This window comes from Castor canadensis, chromosome 8 (assembly GCF_047511655.1).
Source record: "Castor canadensis chromosome 8, mCasCan1.hap1v2, whole genome shotgun sequence".
NCBI lineage: Eukaryota > Metazoa > Chordata > Mammalia > Rodentia > Castoridae > Castor > Castor canadensis.
In genome coordinates this window covers 130,364,402-130,380,146 of record NC_133393.1, presented here as the reverse complement: position 1 = coordinate 130,380,146, position 15,745 = coordinate 130,364,402, and the positions used below count along the sequence as shown (strand labels likewise).

General features: G+C 38.7%; 1 long non-coding RNA gene across 1 annotated transcript; it reads left to right on the top strand.

Moving 5' to 3' along the window:
• Nucleotides 1-3,615: 3,615 nt before the first annotated feature.
• On the top strand, nt 3,616-11,975 carry LOC141425563 (uncharacterized). Its single transcript, XR_012450539.1, has 3 exons — nt 3,616-7,129; nt 8,708-8,782; nt 11,602-11,975. It is a non-coding gene; the product is annotated as an uncharacterized lncRNA (long non-coding RNA).
• The last annotated feature ends 3,770 nt before the right edge of the window (nt 11,976-15,745 follow it).

The following is a 15,745-nucleotide window of genomic DNA, read 5'->3' as shown; positions in this document are numbered from 1 at the left end:
GGTTATCATTTTGAGGAGGAAGTGGAAATTTCTGAAACAGAAAACAGTTTAGCCTTAAGCAAAAGAAACACAACTTGGATTTTTGCTGTCGCCTTTAGAGCTCACCTTTTTCAGATCAGAGGGATATTTTTTTGGTTTAATTTAATACTTCAATTTTCAAGAAGGAATCAGATCAGGCTTTTTAGGCATTATGCACCTAAGATGTGATGAATTAATTGCAAGCTTCATTTTGTGGGAATTGGTATCAATGATGAGGTGCTAGCTCAGCCCTTTTGAAAGTAGCAAACAGAGGTAGCTCCAATAATTACATTAAGACCGTGGATAGGCACTTGCTTTGGGGATTTGGAGTTGGGCTTAATCAAATGTGGGCTTGACATTTCACAGCCCACATCAAGGATTTTTACAAAGGAACAGCCGAGCACTGCCAGCTCTTGCTCTTACTTAGCACCTCCTCCTGAGTAACTGAACAGGCCTTGTGCTAATCTTGTTGATGCTTGGCTGCATTTCTGTCCTGCTGTACAGCACTCATAGCTCCTATAGTCCATTGTTTCTTTTGGTTTGTGAAAAAGTATTGGTTGTAGTACCTGTTATGCACCAGGGCCTGGGGTTAGGGTCTGGAACAGATAGGAGGGTGAACAAGACTAGATCCTCTGTTCCTGCACATACAATGTTTACACAGATCCTCAGTTCCTGCATCCAGAAAGGTTAGAGTAAACTTTGACTCAAAAGCAGTTGTTTTTATTTATTTATTTTTACCCGCTTTGTGTCATATAGCAGGAATAGAAGGGAGAAACTAATAGATGGTGCCTGCCCTAGAGTAGTTGGAAGTCCAGTACAAGGGCTGGAGGCATGGTTCAAGCAGTACAGAGTACAGTACTTTCCTAGTAAGCACAAAACCTGAAGTGTAAACCCTAGTATCATAATAAAAAAGGAAAGGAAAAGAAAAAGGAAAGGAAAGGGATTTTCAAGTTAAGTGACTAAGTGGCCTCAAGGATGCCTATCTAAAATGAGAACAAGACATTTGCCCTCTCCATAGGTACACATTTCTGAAGCAATTATTCAGTAGAGTATATTTTGAGAAATACTGATAAAAGTAGAAGTAATATAAATCAGTGGTTTCTTCAAAAGCATCATTGCATATGTCACAGTGGATGGCCAAAGGTGGAAGATCTCACTTCAGTTTGAGAGGCTGTTTTAGTTTGAATATAAATGTTTTCCACAGGCTCACGTGATGAATTCTTTGCCCCTAGCTGGTACTATTTGGGGAGGTTCTGGAAACTTTAGGAGATGGGGCCTACTTGGAAGATGTAAGTCACTGGATAGCATGACCTTGAGGGCTATATCTTTTCCCAGACCCTCTCTATTATTCTCTGCTTCTTGTCCACTGTGTTATGAAGAACCTCTTAGGCTGCCATGATGTTCTGCCTAAGCATGTGAGGCCAAGCAATCATGGAAGAACTCTTTGAAGCTGTAAGCCAAAATAAATAGTATCTTCCTTTAATTTGTTCCCCTAGATATTTTGGTCACAGCTATGCAAGAGTAACAAATACAGAGGCCACAGAAGGCCTCCAAGATGAAGATCAAGATCTTATAGAATGATATAAAGTACAATCAGGTCAACAATACCTCAGGTGGAGTAGGTGGGGTGAAGGTGAGAGATAATTTTAGGCAGAGTGAAGATCAGGAAAAGGACACCAAGATGAACAGAGTATACCTATTCAGGTGCCTTGTTCATATGAAGATTGGGAGGGAGAGTAGAAGAACACCACAATGAAAACGTAAACTGGAGCCATGTTACAGAGGGTCTGAAAAGCACCATAGGACTGTACTCAGCTGAGAGAAAAGCCATTTTGTAGCATGAGAATTATGTGATCAAATTTTCATTTTAGATAAGTTATTAGGTGTTGCATTGAATAGGAGCCAAACAAGGAGGAGTTAGAAGTTTCTCTATTGCTAAATGTGAAAATAATAGCATTTTGTCAGAATATAAATGCAAAGTATTCCTTAGTTGTGAAAACATTTATGTAAAGAAATGTGAATTACCAGCCACACAGTAGCAGGAACCACAGACAGCCAGTCCTCTAGAACCTTCACTTAGCAGTTCCAAAATTAGCGTTCCCTTGCCACTTTTCTACACCTGCTTCTCATCTTTCCATCCATTCACTGGCTTCCTCTATCTCTTGCATGTGTCTTGCACCTTCTTCCATCCCCAAATCCTACTCCCTAAGCACCTCACTTTCCAATCATTCCTCATGACCACAATTCTGACAACATTCTTTTACTTTTAATTCCCCAAATATTGCCTCATTCTCTCAGTCTCTTCTGTTTGAAATTCTCAAGAGGAATTGTCTAACAGTCCTTTTCATCTCTTCATGCCAGCTTTATCACAGGTCACTGGAAATCTATAGATTGGTTCTCCATGGGAAAGGTTCTGGATTCAATAATCTTTACAGTGCCCCAAATATGGTTGTGGAAGGATTCCATGCTGCAAAAGCCAGGAGAATGATATAATCCCTTTGAAGGAAATGTATATGACATGTCTGGAAAGGAAGACCAGTGTGATCACCAGGTGACTAGGGTCACTGTGGAGTTGTGACTACTAAAAAAGATGATGAAATAATTCCAATTTGGGTAACAAAGTGAACGGAGATGCTCTTTACCAGTAAATGATATACAAGAGGAAAGTTTGTTGGGATAGTGAGTTCAGTTGAATTATGAAGTGTCATCAAAGAAACTTTTAAGTGTCTATAGGTTATGCAGCATTTTCATCCTGCCTCATAAGCAAGGAAATGTAGGTTTCCTGACTTTGGGCCTGGGGAAAGAAGGTAAGCAAGGAAATGTAGGTTCAGACAGTTATAAGTCCCACAGGCATACAGCAAGTGGCAAAGACAAGGAGGCATGGACAAACAACAATGTCATCTCATATAAACTGAATGGATGAGAACAAAGTACAGTGGAAGGCAACACATTTAGTACCAACTGTCAACTTATAACTATTTCTGAATCTCTTTGCCCTAGATGGAGAACCTGCAAGTTGGCCAATCAAGTTACATGAGCAGGAGAGGACAAAGTAGGACATTGTATTCTCATAAAACAGATACATACTTATATGTATAAATTTTAAAACACAACTTAACAGTGAGTACTTAACACTATTCTTCAAATAACTCATTATCCATTCATACCTCTACTGTATCACAATGTCTTTCTCCTTGCTGTATCCACACTTATTTCAAACACACAAATGGATCCATAAAGTATTTATTCTTAAAGATATTTGCTTCTTTAAGAAGTATAAAAACTCTAAGGACCACTATAGCAAAAGTCAGATTACTGCCAGTGGAGAAATTTGCTCATTGATCTTTGGGAAAAAGTCACCATTCTTGGTGGAAGGGGATTGGCCTGGAAACTCCTTTTCAGTTCTTAAAACATGGGAATTTTCCCCATTTCCTTGTGGACACAGTCTTATAGTAGGGGTTAACAGTATTCCAGTGCTGGCAAGCAGGGTCTCAAGTGACATAGACCTGAATCAAGTCAGTTTAGAATGCATGTGAAACTGGAGTAATGGATCATGATTACGGTGTACTGTTACTAAGGCTAAAAAAAAGAGAGAGAGAGAGAAAAAAAATCTATGGGGAAGGACAAATAGAATGGCGGAAGGGTGAGATGATTCTAAGAGAAAACAGAGACAAAAAATTTGGAGTTGTTTCCAAACTGAAGTCTATGGCAATTTGTTATTCAACTCTGTCATCCCTGCTGTTGGTATAAGAGAAATAATTAAGGGAAAGAATACAAATTGAACACGTGAAATGGAGGGTATCTGGAGTCTCACCAATCTCTTTCGCTTAGAGATAGAGTTAAAATGTGGCACTGGACAATGCTTCTGCACATTAGTGATCCATTTGTTAGGGGAATCTGAATTCATTGATATAATGACAATCATTGGCTATTTAAAAAAAAACTACCTTTTGTAATGGAAAAGCTTTAAAGTGATGGATGAATGCCAAGTAATTGATTGTGTGAGCCACAGCTGGAAAGCACTTCAAAGTTGCATAAACATAGACTATTTCTTTAGCAAGACTTCATCAATTCAGAATGGTTGGAAGAAAACAGCTACTAGCATAAATGTGAACATTTTGAATTATAAAACATTAGAAAGCATTCATTCTTCTCAAGTGTGAGGATACAAAGTTACTCCCTGACAGAATGTGATCCTTGAGAGTCTACTTAAATAAATTATTTAGAATGGAGTACAATTGACATATCAATTCCTTTTTATTTTAATAGTGCTTCTAAATTTTTTTAGCATATTACTCTAACTATAATATTCTCCTCACAAAGTTTAATGTATCATTCTTTTTTTTTGTCTCTTTTTTGGCAAACCCATTGCCCCATGAAGTGGAGGATAAATTTAAAACTGCTTAACACTAACCACTATGGATTTCAAATCTGTCTTATTATCCAAGATTGCTAGGAGCATATTTTTGTTTCCAAAACTTGTAAAAAACCAGAGTAAATGAGGATTTTCTGCATTACCCCCAACTTCTGTCCATAAGCTGTTATCCATGTTGCCAAGACTCTAGGTCAGCCTTGAAATCTGGTTTCAAAAGTCTTCAGTTCTGCAGACATCCAAAAGTCATGAAAAATTCCCATTAGTCCATTGGCAATGTTCCTTGTAAACAGTAACTTCTACTCCTTTTCACAACACCGGGCTAAGAGAACTCGGGGAGCTGCCTACAGCAAGTCCAAACCCAAAGTTCTCACCACACATGAATGTTCCCGTGAAAAACAAGCAAATGTGGAGCTGTCAGGAGAGGTGGACACAGTGACGTCTCTCCATCTATCCCAGGACTTCTTTGGCTCTTTCCTGATTTCTTTGAGGCCAGCCCTGATTTGCAAGCACTGGAAGGAGTTAGTTATGAAGGCTTTTTTCCTGATTAGCAGGATGGCCACACATCTTTTTGTCCACTGCTCAACGTGAAATTAGTTGCCCTGGTTTGTAATATTCTTTTCCTCTCTTTTGCAGGCTCTGGGATGGTGATCTTGCCTCTATGCAACTGAAATGTTGGCAGAGGATTGGATGCTGGATTCAATTATCTAAAAAGAGCATGCATTTTTCCCCACAATTATCTCTGACAAGTTTCAAGGGTGTCCCCATTAATGTGATGTATACCAGTTTGGGTGGATAAACATGCATCATTCAGGACTTTATCACCTTTGAGCATAACATCTCTTAACTTGAATCTCTCAAGATTAAGAGTTTTGGTTATTCTTTTTTGTCCTCAAGGACAGAAAATAGGATAGCTCAATTGAGTGACCCTTTCATGGTCCTTGCAGCTCTGTTCTGTCTCTTTGGAGAATTAAAGTTCTAAGGCAAAATGGTAAAACATGTAACCTCAAAATTCTGAGTTTCAAATCCAGAGATCAAGGATAGGCTCTGCCACTGACTTGTTCTATGACATGGGACAAACTGCTTAACTTTACTGAGACAATTTCCTTATCAGTAAAATCAAAAGACTAGTAGCACTGTTTTTTTTGTTTGTTTGTTTTGTTTTGTTTTTTTGAGATAGGGGTCTCACTATGTAGCTCAAGGCTGGCCTTAAATTTATAATCCTCTTGCCTCAGCCTCCCAAATGCTGGATTGTAGATATTCACCATGACACCTTGCAGTGGCACACTCTTTATCCGGTTTTACATAAGAATTAAATAAGTTAACAGGTGAAGCTATTAGAACACATAATTTATAAATATGAGCATGAACATTGTATAAAAGCATAATTTTTATGCATTGGATTAGAATATAATCCATCCGAAATGGTGACAGTCACCTATAATTCCAACACTCTGGAGATAGAGGCAGTAGGATCATGAGTTCTAGGTCAGCCTGTGTTACATAGCAATACCCTGTTTTAAAAAAACAAAAATAAACAACCAAAAAAAAATATAATCCCAGACTTTTTCTCTGGTGCTGTTGGCCAGTCTTCCAGGTTAGATATACAGTAATCTGACAGTCTTGCTTTAAAGTAATAGCTGCTCTTAGTATGTTGATATTGTATATAACATATAAAGGACCACACAACAGAGATTCCAGAAAGATCATCTTCTATTCAATGTCTACTCTTGTCAAGGTGATGCATTAGGCCTTCAATGAGATCTCTAGAAGAACAAACCAAAGTCTTTATCCACAGAACCTTAAAGTCCTGTTCATAGTTATTCACATAGTTACAATAAGTGTTGTCACACCATATCCACGAACATTTACTAGGTACTATAACAAACTTCCAAAGCCTCAGTGACTTAACACATTCTGCTCTCCTCCCCTCCTCCCTCTCTTTCTCCCTCCCTCCTTTTCTTCCTTCTTTCCTTCTCTTTCTTTCATTCATTCTTTCTTTCAAGACATAGTCTCACTGTGTAGCCCAATCTGACTGGCCTGGAATTCAGCATGTAGCCAGGCTGACCTCAAACTCATGACCTTCTTGCCTCAGTCTCTTGAGTGCTAGGATTACAGGCATGTATTTATATTGCATTAATTATCCATTGCTGGGTAACAAATTACTCTAAAATTTAGCAGCTTTAAACAACTTTTATCTCACACCGTTCTGTAGTCAAGAATGCAGGAACAGCTTAGCTGAGTGATTCTGCCTCAGCATCATTCTCAAAGTTGTAGAACTGTAGGATAAACTGAGGCTGGAAAATTCCTTTCTGAGCTCAGTCAACTGATTATTCCCCCATGGTTGTTGGAGGGAAGCCCCCATTCCTAATCATGTGGGCATTCCATTGACTGCCTGAACAACTTTAAAAGAGAATAGCTGGCTTCCTTCCAGACAGGGTAATCCAAAAGAGAGAAGGAGCAAGAAAGCACCAAGGACAAAAGTTGCAGCCACAAAGACAGACCCAGGTACCACATAGGCGGTAGACACACAAGGGTATGAATACCAGAGAGGGACCACTGAAGACTGACTACCACATGAATGTGGGTCAAAATTATGGTGAGACTTCTATCTGAGGAGATGGATGAAGCTGAATTGTGTTCTGTGCTGGTTCCTTTCAGGACCCAACCTCTTTCCCTCCGAAGGCTTCTCTAAAGTCTAGGACTTTCTCCACCTGGTCTTCTGCATCTTGTCAAAAGGTGAGGGGCAAGAGAATATCACAAGTGTAAAGGCTTGCCTAGTAGTCTAGAGGACAGACGAAATTGTATGCATTACTTGGGGCCACATTCCATTGGCCGGAAATCACCTAATTGTAGGGGAGACTGGGAAATGTGGCCTGCCTGTGGCCCCAGATTAAAAGGGAGTGAGATCTAATGAATGCATAGCAGTCACTTTGCCACACCCTCTATTTGAAAAGGCTGCATATTTAAACAGTTTCATTTTTTTCAAAAAGCAGCCTGTTCTGTTTTAATACCAAAAAAATATGATTGCCATTATGTGACAAAGCAATTGATTGATTGCATATTTCACCTTTTCCATGCATTGTAAATGCAGCCCCTGTTAGGTGCAAGGAAGCAGGTGCTGGAGAGGAGTTTCTGAGCCATTCGGTTTGCTGCTTTTTCAGGAATACTATTACAATGCTGGCAGAAACAAGTCTTGCCTTGTTTCCCAAGTGGGGGAAAAAGAAAGCCTTTGTTCCCAAGCAAATGAAAATACAAACCACAAGACTAAAATTATGAATGCAAAACAATATATTAAAATGTGGCCTGTGAGCAGCATTTGCATGCATTTTAATATGCATCTGTCATTCCCTTTACTAAATTCAGTAGGCTCTGAAAATATTAAACAATGGAGTAAAATTAATGATTAGAAGAATTGTTTGAGAATGTATTTTTCACTTATTTATGTTACTATTGCCAAACCTTTTGGTTTTTAAGGGCTCTGGGATATCAAATCAGATCATTTTATTGGTTGAATCCCAGATCACTGTAGACTAAAAATAATTCACAAAGTTATTTGATTTGATAACATTCAAATGATTGTAGCATGACAAAACCACTTTTACAACAGAAAAGTATAATCCAAGTTTAAAAGCTAGAAAAGGCTTTAGAAGTCCTTTGCATTGAATGTCATGTCACCTGCAAGGGTAGGTGAGAAGTCTGGCCATATTTATTTCCAAAGAATCTATAAGAAATTTCAGCAGATTTTTTTTTTTTTTTTTTTGCTGAAAGCCCAATTTCATTTATCTTTGCAGCTGAAGTTTTCAGAATTGGTTTTGTCCTTTTCTAGTTAGCTTACATTGCTTTTAATTTGAAGAAACCCTTAAAAGGGAAATCATTTTTAGCAAAAATGAACCAAATCTCAATCACACTTAGAATCCTTGCTCTCAGAGAGCCCATAGAGGCTTCTGGACCAAGGAAGAGGAATGTATTTCATGAGAACCCAGCTCCAAGCCATAAACTTGAAACACATCAAGCTCTTTGTTGTTAATTGGCTCTTACCTCACCTGAAGGCCTTTGCCAAGAAGAAGCAGAGGGGTTTAATGGGGAAGGAAGAAAGGAAAGAGCCTGGAGCCCTGGAAAACACTCCCAGCCACATGTGATTTTTAGCTGGGGGGCTCTACAGCCCCCCAGCATGCTACAGCAACAAAGTGGTCTATGTGCTTTCTCAGACCTCCGCTGTTTGTTTGGAGGGTAAAGCTCAGACTGGGGCCTGAGTGATAACTGCTTGCTGTAATTAGGGAGACAGCTTGAAAACTATGCTCCTCTTTGTTTCAGCCTCCAGATGACGGCTGTCTGACCGCTGTTTGTGCCAGTTTTATTTCAAAGCGCTTTTCTTTCCATCTTTCAAAGGTCAGTGTGTTTACTGGTGGCCAAAAGGAGCCTGTGTGTTAGAGAAAGAAACACATGTGGCTGAGTGGCAGGGTACCAGAGAGGAGGCAGGGAAATGATGTGAATCCTAGATGAGTTTCTAGATAAGTCACAACTCAAAGGACTTGACCTCTCCTTCTTCCCTTCTTCATTACCACTGAAAAAGGAGGAAGTACGTGGTAAATGGTCTTTTTTTTTTTTTAAGGATTAAAAAAAATTATAGAAGTCTGGCTCAGAAGAAGAAATGTAGGTATTTCCAGTAAAGCAATCTTATCAAACACTCAGCCAAGAAAATGTCTACTTCATCTCCTTGAAATGGAAATATTTCTTCCTTCCAAGAAAACAGGCTTGATAGTCTGGCCATCCTTGGACACCTTGAGATTGTTTTCCATTAAGGGATGTTAACACTGGGAAATAATTGCAAACCCCAACCTTTTAGCAGGACTCTCAGCTGGCTTTCTGACACCATTACTTAGAAAAACAAGGCTGATCAGACTGAAGGTATTCCCATATATAAAACATTTGTGCTTGTATTATGAATATTTGAAAAACATCAGATTTCAATGACGTAAACTCAATACCTATTTCAAGTGTTCTTGATGATTCATTTTCTTCTAGTCAGTCTTCTCCATCTTTCTTCCTTGGATTTCTTTTTCTTTTTTTTTTTCCATTTTTCTTTTATTATTCATATGTGCATACAAGGCTTGGTTCATTTCTCCCCCCTGCCCCCACCCCCTCCCTTACCACCCACTCCGCCCCCTCCCTCTCCCCCCCCAGTACCCAGCAGAAACTATTTTGCCCTTATTTCTAATTTTGTTGTAGAGAGAGTATAAGCAATAATAGGAAGGAACAAGGGTTTTTGCTGGTTGAGATAAGGATAGCTATACAGGGCATTGACTCACATTGATTTCCTGTGTGTGGGTGTTACCTTCTAGGTTAATTCTTTTTGATCTAACCTTTTGATTTATTTTTCTATAGAGTGAGTTCCTGGAAGGAGTTGAAATAAGCTATTGAAGTGGAAGAGACAATGTATTCTAAAACTCAGTTGCCTGGGTTCAAATATTAGTTCTATTATTTTTGCTTATGAGATCTTGAACAATTTATTTAACCAATCTGCCTCAGTTTCTTCGTCTAAAAATACAAATTACATGGAATTGTGAGGATTAAATGGATAAACATGTGTGAGATATGGAGCGTAGTCTTGGTACTTTGTAAACATTCAAATGTTAGCTAGTTACACATAAAAATGACTTTCAGAAATACTTTCTGAAATGAATTTTGCACTGGGAAAAAAATCTCTTGCCCTTTTCTTGCTCTTCTTGAATTAATCTACCTGTAGAAATAAAAAGTAAAGTTGCCAATGCTAAGGAAACAGTGTTTGTATTGTAAAACAAGGAGAAAGCAAAACAGAAAAAAACAGAACCAATGAAATGTCTAAAACATAATTTCTCAGTTACTGTGAAGTAAATAATTTTCTGCTTTGGGTTGACACAAGACAAGCAGAATTCTATTTGACGAGGAAAAGGCATGGTAATTCTTGACAGTAATTCCAGAAGGAATGGAAGCAAAGGAAGACAAAGGGAAATAAGAAGTAAAGTATAATTCGTGAAGAAAATATTATTACCTCCACTTTATAATCAAGTAAAACAAGGTTCAGGAGCCTAAGTGACTTTTCAAAATCTATTCAGCCATTCAGCAGAGTGGCTGGATTTAAATCCACTTCTATTTGATGCCAAGACCCTACTTCTGCCTCCTTCCTACATCTCCTTCTTCGAAAAACCCCAGCTAGAAAGGCATTCTGAGGGGCTACACAAGGAGTGGGATGGACCTAAGCTCCAGGTAATTCATTACTTCACAGTCAATCTTAGCAGAGGCTCTCATATTTCTTCTGAGCCATTTCTACCCCTGTTCCCATGAAGTAGACTCAAGGGGGTCTTTGTTTTGAACCATACAATTTTAGGCATCAAGGAGACAGGAACCTTCAGAAAGTTAATTTTCATTCACTGCTAACATTACAGCAGGTTAACTCATTGTTATTAAAAGATGTCTTCCAGCTCTCACACAAAAAATTTTACACATTATCCAAAACAACTTATGAAGAAGCACTGTATTCATTTCTATTATTAGTTTAATAACTTATTAATGCTGTAAAATTAGTTCATACTTAGCAACTTAATACAAATTTGTTATCTTACAGTTCTAGAGATCAGAAATCCAAAATGGGTTCCACTGGGCTAAAATCAAAGTCAACAGGATTATATTCCTTCTGGAGGCCTCAGAGGAGGATCTGATATCTTGACTTTTCCAGTCTCCAGAGACTACCTTCATTCATTGGCTCATTGCCCCTTCCCATCTTCAAAGCCAGAAATGGCTGGTTGAGTCTTGCTCACATCATACCACAATAACTCTTTTGAGTCCCTCTTCCATTTTGCTTGAGTGGAGAATCCAGGATAATCTCCTTTTAAGGCCAGTTGATTAGCAACCTTAGTTCCACCTGCAGCCTCAGTTCTCCCTTGTTATGTAACATAATGTATTCACAGTACGTCTTTGAGGGGCCTTTATCCTGCCTACCATGGGTACCCACGTGATATTGTCAGTTCGATGCATCCTCAGTAACCTAGCTCCCCTACATTCTAGCTATGTAACTTTGGACAAATTACTTGATTTCTTGGTGCCTCAGTTCCTAACTTGGGAATAATAGCACTGCTTACCTTATGATGTCATTATGAAGATTCAAGGAATGAATACTTTTAGAACATCATCTGGCACTTAAATTTTAACTCATTATTATTATTTTACAGCTGATGTTGACAACCTGGACATAATCATGCAACTACATTGTACATTTACCTCAAGATCTTGCTCTGCTTGATGGCAGAGATACTGGTATCTGTGGCTTCCCTTGTCTTGTCTTTCCTGGCTGTCCTCTCTACCATCGACTCGCCTTCTGAGGGGGCCTAGATTAGATAACAGTCCAGAGGCACGTAAATGTGCATGAAAGACGTCACAGCAGCGGAAACAATGTGAGTAATGATGAAGCCATCGTCTTCTCACTGGGTTTGGGAGTTTCAGTCTGAAGAATTGCTGAGGTCAGTCTCAGACTGACTTAATGTCAGTACTCGAATGCAAAGTTTTATCGCAGGAATTCTCACCCTGGCTCCTCGCTACGATAAGGAAGGTGAGTTTTGGATTGTTACCAAATAGACTGAGGTTCAAGTGCAGGCTCCAGCTGTTGATAGATTTGTGTCCTGATGTGGATTATTAATATGGGCAGGACTGTATAAATAAGAGAACATAAAATTTCCCTACAGAGTATTTTTATACAAGAGCAGTTCCCTTCCTTCAGTGTGAGAGCAGTTATTTCAGGTGAATTATGAATCACTGCTACCTCTTACAAACCTTTCATTTCTTTCTTTTCCCTCACAAGGGGGCATTTGCCAGGTTTTTTTTTTTTTTAATTGAGCAGATATATTCAAAATGTTCCTTATAATGTTTGATAGTTCAGTTGTGATCTTGGCAGCCTGCAGGTATGACAGACTTCCCAAGTTTGAGACCCCAGGGACACGACTGCCTCTCCTATATCCCATGGTCTGATGGAGGTGCTGCCTACAGATGTAGATGGAGTCCATTTTCCTGATCTAGTTGCAGAAGTCGTACATGGAAACATAGAGAGAGCTCCGGCACATGAACTCCTTCTTGGTCATGACCTTGACACCTCCCTACTTCCTTTCTTCACTATCTTGAAGAAAACATGGTCTGATAAGAATCTCATAAAGAAGTGATTTTTTTATACCTGATCATTTCATTATATTCAACCAGGCTTTCTAGACCTGTTTGTGTGTGTTTATATCTACAGTGTGAGTACTTTATGAACATTTACCAAGAAGTCTACTCCAAACTCCTTTTAAAAAAATATGCCAGGGCCTAATTCTCAATTCTGTTACTGAAGCTGTGATTTTCTTATTTTAGAGTTGAGATACTAAAGCTAGCAGGAATATGGATTTCACTTCCAATAAAATCACTGAATGATAAAACCAAATTAAAGCAGAGCATCAGAAGCAAGCTGCCTTTTTCTATTAGAATGAACAAAGACTGTTTCATTTTCCAAATGCTATTTGTAAAAAATGCTGATACATTAAAAATGCAGGTAGTTAGCATGAGTTGGCATGTTTTCTTACTGCCATGATGTTTTAAAGACAGGTACATAAGTATTTTAATAGAAAAATAAAGAACAAGACATGAAATACTCCAAAGAATTTATGAAAAAGTGATGATTCCTCTTGAGAAGCAGCAACAATCTTTTTATGAGGAAAAAGATGCTCATATAGCACACGCTTTTCCTGACTATCCTCCCTTGCTTACATTTCCCTTCTGTCTATAGGTCTCCATCTTAAAATATCGATAAAAATAATAATTGTAATAATGATGACAAGAAAAACTTTGACTTAGTCTTCCTTTAGTTCCCATTTAAAGAAGGAATTCATAACTTGTGCTCCAAAGAAAACTCTACATGTATGCTTCTAATGGTCTTTCTCTGAAAATTGAGTCCATAGTTTTCATAAATACTCAAAGAACTTACAAAGTGCCCCCAACCCAAAAAACGAAAACACATAAACAAACAAACAAACAAAAGCAACAGAAACGTGGAAGAAACACATAGCATCCTTTTATTCCATCCTTGCTGCCATTTTGGTTCAGCTGGACTTTTGATCAAAATTAATGTCAAAGTCAATTCAAGGTTAAATTTGGGGAGAGATGGAATCATTCATATATCCTGCTGTCCACTTCAACTCAAACTCATTGCTTTCCCTTCAAAACCGTTTTCCTTTCACCAAGTCCAAAATTTTTGCCATAGCTCCATCATTCTCTTCAGCTCCCTCACTCGAGATCTAATTTGTTCTTTTTCCTGACCTTTGTCTCTCCTGTACAATCATCTTAGGTGGCCTTCAGAAGTCTCTTTTTTCTCCTGGACAATAATCAAACAGCCTAGTTCATCACTGGTGGTTTTTGCATCTGGCTGAAAATTGGAATCACATGGGGGAATGTTTAAAATATTCTAAAGTTTAGAATATACATCCAGAAAGTTCTGGGATAGAACTTGAGCATCTGTAGTTTTTAAACTTTACCTAAACAAATAATATCCCTAGGGTGCAGCCAGTGCTGAAGGCCATTTGTCTACCTCATCTTATTTGATATTATTTTCACTAGCAAAGCTTTTAGTAGGTGATCTTGGATCCATGCTATCCATTCTGCATCTTATCCCTTACTACTTTCTCCTCCCCCAAATTAATCTTGACATCTAAATTTTCTCATGACTTCTTTTGATTAGGAAACGACATTGCCTATCATTGGAGTGGATTTAAATTCCTCTAGGGGGTTTTAAGGGTTTCCCAAAATCACATCAGAACTTCCAACTTGAAGAGGGTAACAAGATGGTGTTCTCAGGCTTCTGTCCCCTGGTTTGGCAAATAGGACCCTTAAAGATAAAGTTGCTTAAACAGACATAGTCAATTTGTAGCAGAGATAGATCTAGAACTCAAATCCCCTTTCCTTTGACCCCTTTTTAAATTCAGAATGTTACCTATCCCGGAGTTACAATGATTGATGACAGAAACTGTTCTGGATCTTTGCCATTTTTTCTCCACTTGCTCGCTCTATTCTGCAGTGTTGGCTTTCCTCTTTGGAACATCTAGCAGGCATATCTGTGTCTTTAGGAAAACCAGATATGACTGAAAGATGTGGCTGGTCCAATTTGTTACGACTTGTGGACAGCGACCCTCCTGACTGCAAGGCCAGCAACAACTGGGCCTTGATGTCATGCTTGTCAAGCTAATGATCCTGTGTTTAACACAGTGTTCTACTTCAGTCCCAGAATCTGTCTATAATCCTTTAAACACTCAACCTTAGGACCTACTGTATGGGTTGTCCAAATAGCAGTTTAGCTGTGATTCAAGTAAAAGCAAATACTCTTTCTGCCCCAAAATATTCCTATCCACCCCACACATTACCTGAAGTTCTCAGTTTTGGTCATTCTTCCTGGTTTTATTTTGTAAAATGTGCACATATCTCAAAATGCAACTGTAAATCATCAGCATTCATGAATAGCTTAAAACAGATTTGATTTTTTTAAAACTTGCCATGTGGGAATGACAAGATCCTGAAGGAAATAAAGAATAGATAAAAACTGATTGGCAATGATTGGTGTGGAGAGGAGCAGAGAAAAACTCTGGAGCTAGGATTCAGTGTTATTGGAGGAACTTGCACGCTGGGATAGCAGGGAGCCAAATGAGAAGAAGCACATGCTACCTTGTTCCAACTTTTACCAAATTCAGCATTTTCTGCAAAATTGTCCTTGGTTAACTTCCTTTATTGATTGATTTTTTCCTGGCTTTTGCCAGTACAGAAATTTTGGGAAGAATGATAGTGTCCCTATAACACTAACAATTATTGAGCCCTTGTCACGTGCCCGACATGGTACAGAGCATTTTATCCGCATCAGCTTATTGTATTCCCCTCCTCTGACACTGGGAGATAAGTGTCATCATTCCACAGATGATGAAACTGAAGCTCAGAGCTTTGCAAACCTCCTAAGCCCACCTGTATTTTTACCCTCTATGATCTTTTGCCTCTCAACTTCAGGGCATTTGTAAGTAAGTAAGTAATAGGGTGAAACTTCCAAACCAGAAATTTGAAGCCAGGCACTCGTGGTTCATGCCTATAATCCTGGATACTCAGGAACAGAGATCAGGAGGATCACAGTTGAAAGCCAGCCCCTCAGCAAATAGATCATGAGACACTATCTCGACAAAACCCACTACAGAAAAGGGTTGGCAAAGTGGCTCATATGGTAAGAGTACTTGCCTACTTGCAAGCATGAGGCTCTGAGTTCAAACCCCAGTGCTACCAAAAAAGAAGAAAAAAAAAAAAACCAAAAATTCTGAAATT